At 54.6% G+C, this 15750-nt stretch overlaps 1 long non-coding RNA gene across 1 annotated transcript in view; it reads left to right on the top strand.

Moving 5' to 3' along the window:
* The window catches only part of LOC138351066 (uncharacterized), a 155667-nt gene that overhangs the window by 104697 nt on the left and 35220 nt on the right, over positions 1-15750 (top strand). The window contains exon 2 of the long non-coding RNA XR_011222358.1: positions 7379-7396. This is a non-coding gene — a long non-coding RNA (uncharacterized lncRNA). The remainder of the gene's footprint in view (positions 1-7378; positions 7397-15750) is intronic.

The following is a 15750-nucleotide window of genomic DNA, read 5'->3' on the forward strand; positions in this document are numbered from 1 at the left end:
ATTGGGCCCCTGTCCAGTTTTGACCATTATTATTAATATTATTATTTAAATTTTTATTATTATTATTATTTTACTAGCATTACCCGGCCACGCGGTGCTGTGGCTCAGCAACCTTCCCTCTCCCCAGTCCTCCCCACCATTCCCCCCCTCCACTATCCTAAACTCCCCCGTCCCCTCGTCCTTCCCCACCATTACCCCCTCCCTTGTCCCCTCCTCCTCTCCACCATCTCTCACTATTTCCCGTCACAGGTGAGGCATCTATATAGTAGGTATATACAAACACGCGCCTATTACCCGTCACAGCTGAGGCATCTATATAGTAGGTATATACAAACACGCGCCTATTGTCACAGCTGAGGCATCTATATAGTGGGTATATACAAACACGCGCCTATTACCTGTCACAGCTGAGGCATCTATATAGTCGGTATATACAAACACGCGCCTATTGTCACAGCTGAGGCATCTATATAGTCGGTATATACAAACACGCGCCTATTACCTGTCACAGCTGAGGCATCTATATAGTAGGTATATACAAACACGCGCCTACTCGAAGGCAACGTTGTGTTAGAATTTCAAAACAATCGGTGAATAGGTTTCGAAGATTTCCCAGACACGAAAAACACAGCTTTCAGAATAGACATGTTTTCCCCCGTCACAGACGTGACATGTATACAGTATGTATATGAAAACCTGCTCGGATGTGAATGGAACGTTGTGTGACAATTATAAAGCAATATGTGAAGAACGTTCGCAGATTAGCGGTTATGCACAAACAAACATTTACATTTTTATTTATAGAGATTATTATCATTATTATTATTATTATTTTTATTATTATTATTATTATTTATATATATGTAGGTACATATGCCGGCAGCTGCTCTAGACTGTATGAAGGTCAACACAGTGTCAAGAGGTAGCCAGGTAGTACTATACACCTGCTCTAGACTGTATGAAGGTCAACACAGTGTCAAGAGGTAGCCAGGTAGTACTATACACCTGCTCTAGACTGTATGAAGGTCAACACAGTGTCAAGAGGTAGCCAGGTAGTACTATACACCTGCTCTAGACTGTATGAAGGTCAACACAGTGTCAAGAGGTAGCCAGGTAGTACTGTACAGCTGCTCTAGACTGTATGAAGGTCAACACAGTGTCAAGAGGTAGCCAGGTTGTACTATACAGCTGCTCTTGACTGTATGAAGGTCAACACAGTGTCAAGAGGTAGCCAGGTTGTACTATACAGCTGCTCTTGACTGTATGAAGGTCAACACAGTGTCAAGAGGTAGCCAGGTAGTACTAACCAGCTGCTCTAGACTGTATGAAGGTCAACAGTGTCAAGAGGTAGCCAGGTTGTACTATACAGCTGCTCTTGACTGTATGAAGGTCAACACAGTGTCAAGAGGTAGCCAGGTACTACTATACAGCTGCTCTAGACTATATGAAGGTCAACACAGTGTCAAGAGGTAGCCAGGTAGTACTAACCAGCTGCTCTAGACTGTATGAAGGTCAACACAGTGTCAAGAGGTAGCCAGGTTGTACTATACAGCTGCTCTTGACTGTATGAAGGTCAACACAGTGTCAAGAGGTAGCCAGGTACTACTATACAGCTGCTCTAGACTATATGAAGGTCAACACAGTGTCAAGAGGTAGCCAGGTAGTACTAACCAGCTGCTCTAGACTGTATGAAGGTCAACACAGTGTCAAGAGGTAGCCAGGTAGTACTATACACCTGCTCTAGACTGTATGAAGGTCAACACAGTGTCAAGAGGTAGCCAGGTAGTACTAAACAGCTGCTCTAGACTATATGAAGGTCAACACAGTGTCAAGAGGTAGCCAGGTAGTACTAACCAGCTGCTCTAGACTGTATGAAGGTCAACACAGTGTCAAGAGGTAGCCAGGTAGTACTATACACCTGCTCTAGACTGTATGAAGGTCAACACAGTGTCAAGAGGTAGCCAGGTAGTACTATACAGCTGCTCTAGACTGTATGAAGGTCAACACAGTGTGTCACAGAGCTATCTACGTGATACTAAAAGTGCCCATCACACAGGATGGTTAGTCATACAGGGCCATGTGTTCACTGGCAGACTCTGGGTGTAATATGAGGATATCTTCAAGAACACGAGAGGTAGGAAAGTAATTGCAAAGCTCCAGGTACCTCATGCCAACTGGTCTGAAAGGTTTAATAACTGGACACTCATTGATGTAGTGCGGGAGATCATGCCGTAGTTCCTGCTCACAGAGTTTGCAACTGGAGTGCTCAGGATTGGGAGATCCGTCACCTGCAGCCACCTGCCACAGGTAACGGTAACCCAACCTGATCCTTGCAACCACTGTGTCGCACAGTCTAGTGGACGTTTTGTGCTGTCCATAGATGTAGGTTTCAGATCTGAACAAATCACAGCTTTTTATACTAGTACTTTCAGGTCGTTGGGAGTCAGTAAGTTCTTTCCTATCAGACCTGAGTGTTTGGACCAATACAGTTTTGACAGCAGAGATGGGGATACCTAGATCTAATTCAACTTCAAACTTGTTACACGCTAATTTGGCTGCAATGTCTGTCTCATTATGATGGGTTATATTTATGTGTGAAGGTATCCATACAAAGGAGATTCGAGACCCTTTACTCTGTGCATCAATTAGGTCATTTATAATTGGTAGTATGAGGTTCTTGCTGTCGATCTTCCAAGAGAAGTTTTCGATTGCTTGAAGAGCAGACTTTGAATCGCAGAATATTATTCCTCCTCCAATGTTTTTTAATGTACTGGTTGCTAAGTGTAATGCTGCTAGTTCTGCTTGTGTGGAGGTCAGCCAGTTGTTTAAACTGACACTGACAGTCTTTGTGCAAATATTATTTCTATAAAACCTACATGCTGCTGCAGTCCGTCCAGTAGAAGACTGGACTGAGCCGTCGGTGTAGACAACCTTTTTTTTTTTTTTTTTTTTTTTATTAAGATATGAGGTACATCTGCATTAGTGCAGCTACACTAGACTATATGAAGTGGAGTACAGTGTGTCAAAAAAGCTAACTAGGTGATGCTAAAAAATCCCCATCACACAGGATGGTTAGTCATACAGAGACATGTGATAAGCGGTCTGCACTGGCAGACTCCAGATGCATTTTGAGGATATCAACAACACAAGATTGAATAAGGTAGCAGTGGTAATACAAGTCCCCATCTCGCAGGATGGTTAGTCATACAGGGCCATGTGTTTAATAGCCTGCACTGGCAAATTTTGGGTATACTGTGAGGATATCTTCAAGAATACGAGAGTGAATAAAGTAATTGCAAAGCTCCAGGTACCTCATGCCAACTTGCTCTTTTGTGAGACAGGGAAAGTCTACGGTCTTATCCACTCATGTTTGAGTAGACTGTCGCCTCACAAGACTCATTGTCCTCCTCCACCACTCATTCCCACCTCCCTCTCCCCTCCCCCCTAGTCCCCCCACCACAACACCCCCAGTCCCCCCCCCTTCTAAAAGTCCAACATAACCCAAGTTACAAATAACTTTGTATTTTTCTGCCTATAATAATATTTTTAGTGCACAATAATGTATTAGTTTCATCATTATCATTATTATTATTATTCATTTTATAATCGATGCAAATATTATTAATGTTTTATTATTATTATTATTTTTCAGAAAATCACGAGGAGCCATGCGGTGGATTTGAACCTGCGTTCTCGTGGCTCCCAGATGCATGCCTCAGCCCACTCCACCACGAGAGGACAACAGGACGTCCTACCGTGGCTGAGTGGGCTACACCGTGTGTCTGGGAGCCTCCAGAACGCTGCTACAAGTCCCCCACATTGATCCACATGATTAATACATCAATGTAATTGATTTGTTAATGCTTATTATTATTATTATTATTATTATTATTATTATTATTAGTATATGTTCATATAAGAAGAATGACTAAGGTAATGAGGGAAGCTGGGGCAAGTTCACCAGTTGTGAGGTCCGTGTCTCATCACCTCACACTCATACTAGATTACTCACATGTATGCTACACCCCCCCACCACCCATAACCCCCACCCCCACCCATCCCCCCCACCCATCACCCCCCAACCCCCACCCCCACCCCCCAACCCACCCATCACCCCCCACCCATCACCCCCCCACCCATCACCCCCCACCCATCACCCCCCACCCATCACTCCTCCCCTTAAACCCCCCCTCCATCCCCCATATCCCCCCTCCCCCTCCATCCCCCCATAACCCCCCTCCATCCCCCATAACCCCCCTTCCCCTCCATCCCCCATATCCCCCCTCCCCCTCCATCCCCCCATAACCCCCCTCTATCCCCCCATAACCCCCCCTCCCCCTCCATCCCCCCATAACGCCCCCTCCCCCTCCATCCCCCCATAACCCCCCTTCCCCTCCATCCCCCATAACCCCCCCTCCCCCTCCATCCCCCCATAACCCCCCTCCCCCTCCATCCCCCCATAACCCCCCTCTATCCCCCCATAACGCCCCCTCCCCCTCCATCCCCCCATAACCCCCCTTCCCCTCCATCCCCCATAACCCCCCCTCCCCCTCCATCCCCCCATAACCCCCCTCCCCCTCCATCCCCCCATAACCCCCCTCTATCCCCCCATAACCCCCCTCCCCCTCCATCCCCCCATAACCCCCCCTCCCCCTCCATCCCCCCATAACCCCCCCTCCCCCTCCATCCCCCCATAACCCCCCCTCCCCCTCCATCCCCCCATAACCCCCCCTCCCCCTCCATCCCCCCATAACCCCCCCTCCCCCTCCATCCCCCCATAACCCCCCTCCATCCCCCCATAACCCCCCTCCCCCTCCATCCCCCCATAACCCCCCTCTATCCCCCCATAACGCCCCCTCCCCCTCCATCCCCCCATAACCCCCCTTCCCCTCCATCCCCCATAACCCCCCCTCCCCTTCCATCCCCCCATAACCCCCCTCCCCCTCCATCCCCCCATAACCCCCCTCTATCCCCCCATAACCCCCCTCCCCCTCCATCCCCCCATAACCCCCCCTCCCCCTCCATCCCCCCATAACCCCCCCTCCCCCTCCATCCCCCCATAACCCCCCCTCCCCCTCCATCCCCCCATAACCCCCCTCCCCCTCCATCCCCCCATAACCCCCCCTCCCCCTCCATCCCCCCATAACCCCCCCTCCCCCTCCATCCCCCCATAACCCCCCTCCCCCTCCATCCCCCCATAACCCCCCTCCCCCTCCATCCCCCCATAACCCCCCCTCCCCCTCCATCCCCCCATAACCCCCCTCCATCCCCCCATAACCCCCCCTCCCCCTCCATCCCCCCATAACCCCCCTCCATCCCCCCATAACCCCCCCTCCCCCTCCATCCCCCCATAACCCCCCCTCCCCCTCCATCCCCCCATAACCCCCCTCCATCCCCCCATAACCCCCCTCCATCCCCCCATAACCCCCCTCCATCCCCCCATAACCCCCCTCCATCCCCCCATAACCCCCCCTCCCCCTCCAGCCCCCCATAACCCCCCCTCCCCCTCCATCCCCCCATAACCCCCCTCCATCCCCCCATAACCCCCCTCCATCCCCCCATAACCCCCCTCCATCCCCCCATAACCCCCCTCCATCCCCCCATAACCCCCCTCCATCCCCCCATAACCCCCCCTCCCCCTCCATCCCCCCATAACCCCCCCTCCCCCTCCATCCCCCCATAACCCCCCTCCCTCTCCATCCCCCCATAACCCCCTCCATCCCCCCATAACCCCCCCTCCCCCTCCATCCCCCCATAACCCCCCTCCATCCCCCCATAACCCCCCTCCCCCTCCATCCCCCCATAACCCCCCCTCCCCCTCCATCCCCCATAACCCCCCCTCCTCCTCCATCCCCCCATAACCCCCCCTCCCCCTCCATCCCCCCATAACCCCCCCTCCCCCTCCATCCCCCCATAACCCCCCTCCCCCTCCATCCCCCCATAACCCCCCCTCCCCCTCCATCCCCCCATAACCCCCCTCCCCCTCCATCCCCCATAACCCCCCTCCCCCTCCATCCCCCCATAACCCCCCCTCCCCCTCCATCCCCCCATAACCCCCCCTCCCCCTCCATCCCCCCATAACCCCCCCTCCATCCCCCATAACCCCCCTCCCCCTCCATCCCCCCATAACCCCCTCCATCCCCCATAACCCCCCCTCCCCCTCCATCCCCCCATAACCCCCCCTCCCCCTCCATCCCCCCATAACCCCCCCTCCATCCCCCCATAACCCCCCTCCCCCTCCATCCCCCCATACCCCCCTCTATCCCCCCATAACCCCCCCTCCCCCTCCATCCCCCCATAACCCCCCTCCCCCTCCATCCCCCCATAACCCCCCTCCCCCTCCATCCCCCCATAACCCCCCTCCCCCTCCATCCCCCCATAACCCCCCCTCCCCCTCCATCCCCCCATAACCCCCCTCTATCCCCCCATAACCCCCCCTCCCCCTCCATCCCCCCATAACCCCCCCTCCCCCTCCATCCCCCCATAACCCCCCTCCCCCTCCATCCCCCCATAACCCCCCTCCATCCCCCCATAACCCCCCTCCCCCTCCATCCCCCCATAACCCCCCTCCATCCCCCCATAACCCCCCTCCCCCTCCATCCCCCAATAACCCCCCTCCATCCCCCCATAACCCCCCTCCCCCTCCATCCCCCCATAACCCCCCTCCATCCCCCCATAACCCCCCTCCCCCTCCATCCCCCCATAACCCCCCCTCCCCCTCCATCCCCCCATAACCCCCCTCCCCCTCCATCCCCCCATAACCCCCCCTCCCCCTCCATCCCCCCATAACCCCCCTCCCCCTCCATCCCCCCATAACCCCCCCTCCCCCTCCATCCCCCCATAACCCCCCCTCCCCCTCCATCCCCCCATAACCCCCCTCTATCCCCCCATAACCCCCCCTCCCCCTCCATCCCCCCATAACCCCCCCTCCCCCTCCATCCCCCCATAACCCCCCTCCCCCTCCATCCCCCCATAACCCCCCTCCATCCCCCCATAACCCCCCTCCCCCTCCATCCCCCCATAACCCCCCTCCATCCCCCCATAACCCCCCTCCCCCTCCATCCCCCCATAACCCCCCTCCATCCCCCCATAACCCCCCTCCCCCTCCATCCCCCCATAACCCCCCTCCATCCCCCCATAACCCCCCTCCCCCTCCATCCCCCCATAACCCCCCCTCCCCCTCCATCCCCCCATAACCCCCCCTCCCCCTCCATCCCCCCATAACCCCCCCTCCCCCTCCATCCCCCCATAACCCCCCCTCCCCCCCCTCACTATTCATCTCATTATGTCACAAATAAAAGTTCTGTTGTATAAATCTATTAATGTTATGTTTTTTCTGTTTTATTTCTGACCGCAAATTACTCTTTTTTCTTTGCAGTAAAAGCTTCAAGTTCGTGTGAGTATTTCAACACCCCGTTTTCTGTTGTGAGCCGGATGTAGGTAGTCTCTTCCTGTTGTGAGCCGGATGTAGGTAGTCTCTTCCTGCTGTGAGCCGGATGTAGGTAGTCTCTTTCTGTTGTGAGCCGGATGTAGGTAGTCTCTTCCTGTTGTGAGCCGGATGTAGGTAGTCTCTTCCTGTTGTGAGCCGGATGTAGGTAGTCTCTTCCTGTTGTGAGCCAGATGTAGGTAGTCTCTTCCTGTTGTGAGCCAGATGTAGGTAGTCTCTTCCTGTTGTGAGCCAGATGTAGGTAGTCTCTTCCTGTTGTGAGCCAGATGTAGGTAGTCTCTTCCTGTTGTGAGCCGGATGTAGGTAGTCTCTTTCTGTTGTGAGCCGGATGTAGGTAGTCTCTTTCTGTTGTGAGCCAGATGTAGGTAGTCTCTGTTGTGAGCCGGATGTAGGTAGTCTCTTCCTGTTGTGAGCCAGATGTAGGTAGTCTCTTCCTGTTGTGAGCCGGATGTAGGTAGTCTCTTTCTGTTGTGAGCCGGATGTAGGTAGTCTCTTTCTGTTGTGAGCCAGATGTAGGTAGTCTCTGTTGTGAGCCGGATGTAGGTAGTCTCTTTCTGTTGTGAGCCGGATGTAGGTAGTCTCTTCCTGTTGTGAGCCGGATGTAGGTAGTCTCTTTCTGTTGTGAGCCGGATGTAGGTAGTCTCTTCCTGTTGTGAGCCGGATGTAGGTAGTCTCTTTCTGTTGTGAGCCGGATGTAGGTAGTCTCTTTCTGTTGTGAGCCGGATGTAGGTAGTCTCTTCCTGTTGTGAGCCGGATGTAGGTAGTCTCTTTCTGTTGTGAGCCGGATGTAGGTAGTCTCTTTCTGTTGTGAGCCGGATGTAGGTAGTCTCTTCCTGTTGTGAGCCGGATGTAGGTAGTCTCTTCCTGTTGTGAGCCGGATGTAGGTAGTCTCTTTCTGTTGTGAGCCGGATGTAGGTAGTCTCTTCCTGTTGTGAGCCGGATGTAGGTAGTCTCTTCCTGTTGTGAGCCGGATGTAGGTAGTCTCTTCCTGTTGTGAGCCGGATGTAGGTAGTCTCTTCCTGTTGTGAGCCGGATGTAGGTAGTCTCTTCCTGTTGTGAGCCGGATGTAGGTAGTCTCTTCCTGTTATGAGCCGGATGTAGGTAGTCTCTTTCTGTTGTGAGCCGGATGTAGGTTGTCTCTTCCTGTTGTGAGCCAGATGTAGGTAGTCTCTTCCTGTTGTGAGCCGGTAGATAGTCTCTGTTGTGAGCCGGATGTAGGTAGTCTCTTTCTGGTGTGAGCCGGATGTAGGGAGTCTCTTTCTGTTGTGAGCCGGATGTAGGTAGTCTCTGTTGTGAGCCGGATGTAGGTAGTCTCTTTCTGGTGTGAGCCGGATGTAGGTAGTATCTTCCTGTTGTGAGCCGGATGTAGGTAGTCTCCTCCTGTTGAGAGCCGGATGTAGGTAGTCTCTATTTGTTGTGAGCCGGAAGTAGGTAGTCTCTTGCTCTTGTGAGCCGGATGTAAATAGACTCCTCTATTGTGAGCCAGATGTAGGTACACTCTTCTATCGTGAGCCAGATGTAAATAGACTTACTGTTGTGAGTCAGATGTAGGTAGTCTCATCTGTTGTGAGCCGGATGTATGAAGTATTCTGTTGTGAGCCAGATGTATGTACTCTTCTGTTGTGAGCCGGATGTAGGTAGTCTCTTCTGTTGTGAGCCGGATGTATGTAGTAACATCTGTTGTGAGCCGGATGTATGTACTCTCTTCTGTTGTGCGCCGGATGTAGGTAGACTCCTGCTGTTGTGAGCCGGATGTAGGTAGTCTCTTCTGTTGTGAGCCGGATGTATGTAGTCACTTCTGTTGTGAGCCGGATGTATGTACTCTCTTCTGTTGTGAGCCGGATGTAGGTGGATTCCTGCTGTTGTGAGCCGGATGTAGGTAGACTCCTGCTGTTGTGAGCCGGATGTAGGTAGTCTCTACTGTAGTGAGCCGGATGTAGGTAGACTCCTGCTGTTGTGAGCCGGATGTAGGTAGTCTCTACTGTAGTGAGCCGGATGTAGGTAGACTCCTGCTGTTGTGAGCTGGATGTAGGTAGACTCCTGCTGTTGTGAGCCGGATGCAGGTAGACTCCTGCTGTTGTGAGCCGGATGTAGGTAGACTCCTGCTGTTGTGAGCCGGATGTAGGTAGTCTCTACTGTAGTGAGCCGGATGTAGGTAGACTCCTGCTGTTGTGAGCCGGATGTAGGTAGTCTCTACTGTAGTGAGCCGGATGTAGGTAGACTCCTGCTATTGTGAGCCAGATGTAAGCCACAATGTATTGGCACAACGAAAGGTGAGTGGTATGGGACCAGTGGTGTAGGGGACCAGTGGTGTATGGGACCAGTGGTGTATGGGACCAGTGGTGTATGGGACCAGTGGTGTATGGGACCAGTGGTGTAGGGGACCAGTGGTGTATGGGACCAGTGGTGTATGGGACCAGTGGTGTAGGAGACCAGTGGTGTATGGGACCAGCGGTGTATGATACCAGTGGTGTATGGGACCAGTGGTGTATGGGACCAGTGGTGTATGAGACCAGTGGTGTAGGGGACCAGTGGTGTATGGGACCAGTGGGGTATGGGACCAGTGGTGTATGGGACCAGTGGTGTATTAGACCAGTGGTGTAGGGGACCATTGGTGTATGGGACCAGTGGTGTATGGGACCAGTGGTGTATGGGACCAGTGGTGTATGGGACCAGTGGTGTATGGGACCAGTGGTGTATAGGACCAGTAGTGTAGGGGACCAGTAATGTATGGGACCAGTGGTGTATGGGACCAGTGGTGTATGGGACCAGTGGTGTAGGGGACCAGTGGTGTATGGGACCAGTGGTGTATGGGACCAGTGGTGTATGGGACCAGTGGTGTATGGAACCAGTGGTGTATGGGACCAGTAGTGTAGGGGACCAGTGGTGTATGGGACCAGTGGTGTATGGGACCAGTGGTGTATGGGACCAGTGGTGTATGGGACCAGTGGTGTAGGAGACCAGTGGTGTATGGGACCAGCGGTGTATGATACCAGTGGTGTATGGGACCAGTGGTGTATGGGACCAGTGGTGTATGGGACCAGTGGTGTATGAGACCAGTGGTGTAGGGGACCAGTGGTGTATGGGACCAGTGGGGTATGGGACCAGTGGTGTATGGGACCAGTGGTGTATTAGACCAGTGGTGTAGGGGACCATTGGTGTATGGGACCAGTGGTGTATGGGACCAGTGGTGTATGGGACCAGTGGTGTATGGGACCAGTGGTGTATGGGACCAGTGGTGTATGGGACCAGTAGTGTAGGGGACCAGTAATGTATGGGACCAGTGGTGTATGGGACCAGTGGTGTATGGGACCAGTGGTGTAGGGGACCAGTGGTGTATGGGACCAGTGGTGTATGGAACCAGTGGTGTATGGGACCTGTGATGTATGGGACCAGTGGTGTATGGGACCAGTGGTGTATGGGACCAGTGGTGTAGGGGACTAGTGGTGTATGGGACCTGTGGTGTAGGGGACCAGTGGTGTAGGGGACCAGTGGTGTATGGGACCTGTGGTGTAGGGGACCAGTGGTGTATGGGACCAGTGGTGTATGGGACCTGTGGTGTAGGGGACCAGTGGTGTATGGGACCAGTGGTGTAGGGGACCAGTGGTGTAGGGGACTAGTGGTGTATGGGACCTGTGGTGTAGGGGACCAGTGGTGTATGGGACCAGTGGTGTATGGGACCTGTGGTGTAGGGGACCAGTGGTGTATGGGACCAGTGGTGTAGGGGACCAGTGGTGTATGGGATCTGTGGTGTATGGGACCAGTGGTGTATGGGACCAGTGGTGTATGGGACCAGTGGTGTATGGGACCTGTGGTGTAGGGGACCAGTGGTGTATGGGACCAGTGGTGTAGGGGACCAGTGGTGTATGGGACCTGTGATGTATGGGACCAGTGGTGTATGGGACCAGTGGTGTATGGGACCAGTGGTGTATGGGACCAGTGGTGTATGGGACCTGTGGTGTAGGGGACCAGTGGTGTATGGGACCTGTGGTGTATGGGACCAGTGGTGTATGGGACCTGTGGTGTAGGGGACCAGTGGTGTAGGGGACCAGTGGTGTATGGGACTAGTGGTATATGGGACAAGTGGTGTAGGGAACCAGTGGTGTATGGGACCAGTGGTTTATGGGACCAGTGGTGTATGGGACCAGTGGTGTAGGGGACCTGTAGTGTACGGGACCTGTGGTGTAGGGGACCAGTGTTGTAGGGGACCAGTGGTGTATGCGGCCAGTGGTGTATGGGACCAGTGGTGTATGGGACCAGTGGTGAATGGGACCTGTGGTGTATGGGACCAGTGGTGTATGAGACCAGTGGTGTATGGGACCAGTGGTGTAGGGGACCAGTGGTGTATGGGACCAGTGGTGTATGGGACCAGTGGTGTATGGGACCAGTGGTGTATGAGACCAGTGGTGTATGGGACCAGTGGTGTAGGGGACCAGTGGTGTATGGGACCAGTGGTGTAGGGGACCAGTGGTGTAGGGGACCAGTGGTGTAGGGGACCATTGGTGTATGGGACCAGTGGTGTATGGGACCAGTGGTGTATGGGACCAGTGGTGTATGGTACCTGTGGTGTAGGGGACCAGTGGTGTAGGGGACCTGTGGTGTAGGGGACCTGTGGTGTAGGGGACCAGTGGTATAGGGGACCAGTGGTGTATGGGACCAGTGGTGTATGGGACCAGTGGTGTTTGGGACCTGTGGTGTATGTGACCAGTGGTGTATGGGACCAGTGGTGTATGGGACCAGTGTTGTAGAGGACCAGTTGTGGATGTGGCCAGTGGTGTATGGGACCAGTGGTGTAGGGGACCAGTGGTGTAGGGGACCAGTGTTGTAGAGGACCAGTTGTGGATGTGGCCAGTGGTGTATGGGACCAGTGGTGTAGGGGACCAGTGGTGTAGGGGACCAGTGGTGTATGGGACCAGTGGTGTAGGGGACCAGTGGTGTATGAGACCAGTGGTGTTTGGGACCTGTGGTGTATGTGACCAGTGGTGTATGGGACCTATGGTGTATGGGACCAGTGTTGTATAGGACCAGTTGTGGATGTGGCCAGTGGTGTATGGGACCAGTGGTGTAGGGGACCAGTGGTGTAGGGGACCAGTGGTGTATGGGACCAGTGGTGTATGGGACCAGTGGTGTAGGGGACCAGTGGTGTAGGGGACCAGTGGTGTATGGGACCAGTGGTGTATGGGACCAGTGGTGTATGGGACCAGTGGTGTATGGGACCAGTGGTGTATGGGACCAGTGGTGTATGGGACCAGTGGTGTAGGAGACCAGTGGTGTATGGGACCAGCGGTGTATGATACCAGTGGTGTATGGGACCAGTGGTGTATGGGACCAGTGGTGTATGGGACCAGTGGTGTATGAGACCAGTGGTGTAGGGGACCAGTGGTGTATGGGACCAGTGGGGTATGGGACCAGTGGTGTATGGGACCAGTGGTGTATTAGACCAGTGGTGTAGGGGACCATTGGAGTATGGGACCAGTGGTGTATGGGACCAGTGGTGTATGGGACCAGTGGTGTATGGGACCAGTGGTGTATGGGACCAGTGGTGTATGGGACCAGTAGTGTAGGGGACCAGTAATGTATGGGACCAGTGGTGTATGGGACCAGTGGTGTATGGGACCAGTGGTGTAGGGGACCAGTGGTGTATGGGACCAGTGGTGTATGGAACCAGTGGTGTATGGGACCTGTGATGTATGGGACCAGTGGTGTATGGGACCAGTGGTGTATGGGACCAGTGGTGTAGGGGACTAGTGGTGTATGGGACCTGTGGTGTAGGGGACCAGTGGTGTAGGGGACCAGTGGTGTATGGGACCTGTGGTGTAGGGGACCAGTGGTGTATGGGACCAGTGGTGTATGGGACCTGTGGTGTAGGGGACCAGTGGTGTATGGGACCAGTGGTGTAGGGGACCAGTGGTGTAGGGGACTAGTGGTGTATGGGACCTGTGGTGTAGGGGACCAGTGGTGTATGGGACCAGTGGTGTATGGGACCTGTGGTGTAGGGGACCAGTGGTGTATGGGACCAGTGGTGTAGGGGACCAGTGGTGTATGGGATCTGTGGTGTATGGGACCAGTGGTGTATGGGACCAGTGGTGTATGGGACCAGTGGTGTATGGGACCTGTGGTGTAGGGGACCAGTGGTGTATGGGACCAGTGGTGTAGGGGACCAGTGGTGTATGGGACCTGTGATGTATGGGACCAGTGGTGTATGGGACCAGTGGTGTATGGGACCAGTGGTGTATGGGACCAGTGGTGTATGGGACCTGTGGTGTAGGGGACCAGTGGTGTATGGGACCTGTGGTGTATGGGACCAGTGGTGTATGGGACCTGTGGTGTAGGGGACCAGTGGTGTAGGGGACCAGTGGTGTATGGGACTAGTGGTATATGGGACAAGTGGTGTATGGGACCAGTGGTGTAGGGGACCAGTGGTGTATGGGACCAGTGGTGTAGGGGACCTGTAGTGTACGGGACCTGTGGTGTAGGGGACCAGTGTTGTAGGGGACCAGTGGTGTATGCGGCCAGTGGTGTATGGGACCAGTGGTGTATGGGACCAGTGGTGAATGGGACCTGTGGTGTATGGGACCAGTGGTGTATGAGACCAGTGGTGTATGGGACCAGTGGTGTAGGGGACCAGTGGTGTATGGGACCAGTGGTGTATGGGACCAGTGGTGTATGGGACCAGTGGTGTATGAGACCAGTGGTGTATGGGACCAGTGGTGTAGGGGACCAGTGGTGTATGGGACCAGTGGTGTAGGGGACCAGTGGTGTAGGGGACCAGTGGTGTAGGGGACCATTGGTGTATGGGACCAGTGGTGTATGGGACCAGTGGTGTATGGGACCAGTGGTGTATGGGACCTGTGGTGTAGGGGACCAGTGGTGTAGGGGACCTGTGGTGTAGGGGACCTGTGGTGTAGGGGACCAGTGGTATAGGGGACCAGTGGTGTATGGGACCAGTGGTGTATGGGACCAGTGGTGTTTGGGACCTGTGGTGTATGTGACCAGTGGTGTATGGGACCAGTGGTGTATGGGACCAGTGTTGTAGAGGACCAGTTGTGGATGTGGCCAGTGGTGTATGGGACCAGTGGTGTAGGGGACCAGTGGTGTAGGGGACCAGTGTTGTAGAGGACCAGTTGTGGATGTGGCCAGTGGTGTATGGGACCAGTGGTGTAGGGGACCAGTGGTGTAGGGGACCAGTGGTGTATGGGACCAGTGGTGTAGGGGACCAGTGGTGTATGGGACCAGTGGTGTTTGGGACCTGTGGTGTATGTGACCAGTGGTGTATGGGACCTATGGTGTATGGGACCAGTGTTGTATAGGACCAGTTGTGGATGTGGCCAGTGGTGTATGGGACCAGTGGTGTAGGGGACCAGTGGTGTAGGGGACCAGTGGTGTATGGGACCAGTGGTGTAGGGGACCAGTAGTGTAGGGGACCAGTGGTGTATGGGACCAGTGGTATAGGGGACCAGTGGTGTATGGGACCAGTGTTGTATGGGACTAGTGGTGTACGGGACCAGTAGTGTATGGGACCAGTGGTGTATGGGACCAGTGGTGTATGGGACCAGTGGTGTATGGGACCAGTGGTGTATGGGACCAGTGGTGTATGGGACCAGTGGTGTAGGGGACCAGTGGTGTATGGGACCAGTGGTGTATGGGACCAGTGGTGTAGGGGAGCAGTGGTGTATGGGACCAGTGGTGTATGGGACCACTGGTGCATGAGACCAATGGTGTAGGGGACCTGTGGTGTATGGGACCAGTGGTGTAGAGAACCAGTGGTGTAGAGGACCAGTGATGTATGGGACCAGTAGTGTATGGGACCAGTGGTGTATGGGACCAGTGGTGTAGAGGACCTGTGGTGTATGGGACCAGTGGTGTAGAGGACCTGTGGTGTAGGGGACCAGTGGTGTAGGGGACCAGTGGTGTATGGGACCAGTGGTGTAGGGGACCAGCGGTGTATGGGACCAGTGGTGTATGGGACCAGTGGTGTATGGGACTTGTGGTGTAGGGGACCTGTGGTGTAGGGGACCAGTGTTGTAGGGGACCAGTGGTGTATGGGACCAGTGGTGTATGGGACCAGTGGTGTATGGGACCAGTGGTGTAGGGGACCAGTGGTGTAGGGGACCAGTGGTGTATGGGTCCAGTGGTGTAGGGGACCAGTGGTGTAGGGGACCAGTGGTGTATGGGACCAGTGGTGTAGGGGACCAGTGGTGTATGGGACCAGTGGTGTATGGGACCTGTGGTGTAGGGGACCTGTGGTGTAGGGGACCAGTGGTGTATGGGACCAGTGGTGTATGGGACCAGTGGTGTATGGG

The sequence above is a fragment of the Procambarus clarkii genome, chromosome 48, assembly GCF_040958095.1.
Source record: "Procambarus clarkii isolate CNS0578487 chromosome 48, FALCON_Pclarkii_2.0, whole genome shotgun sequence".
Lineage (NCBI taxonomy): Eukaryota > Metazoa > Arthropoda > Malacostraca > Decapoda > Cambaridae > Procambarus > Procambarus clarkii.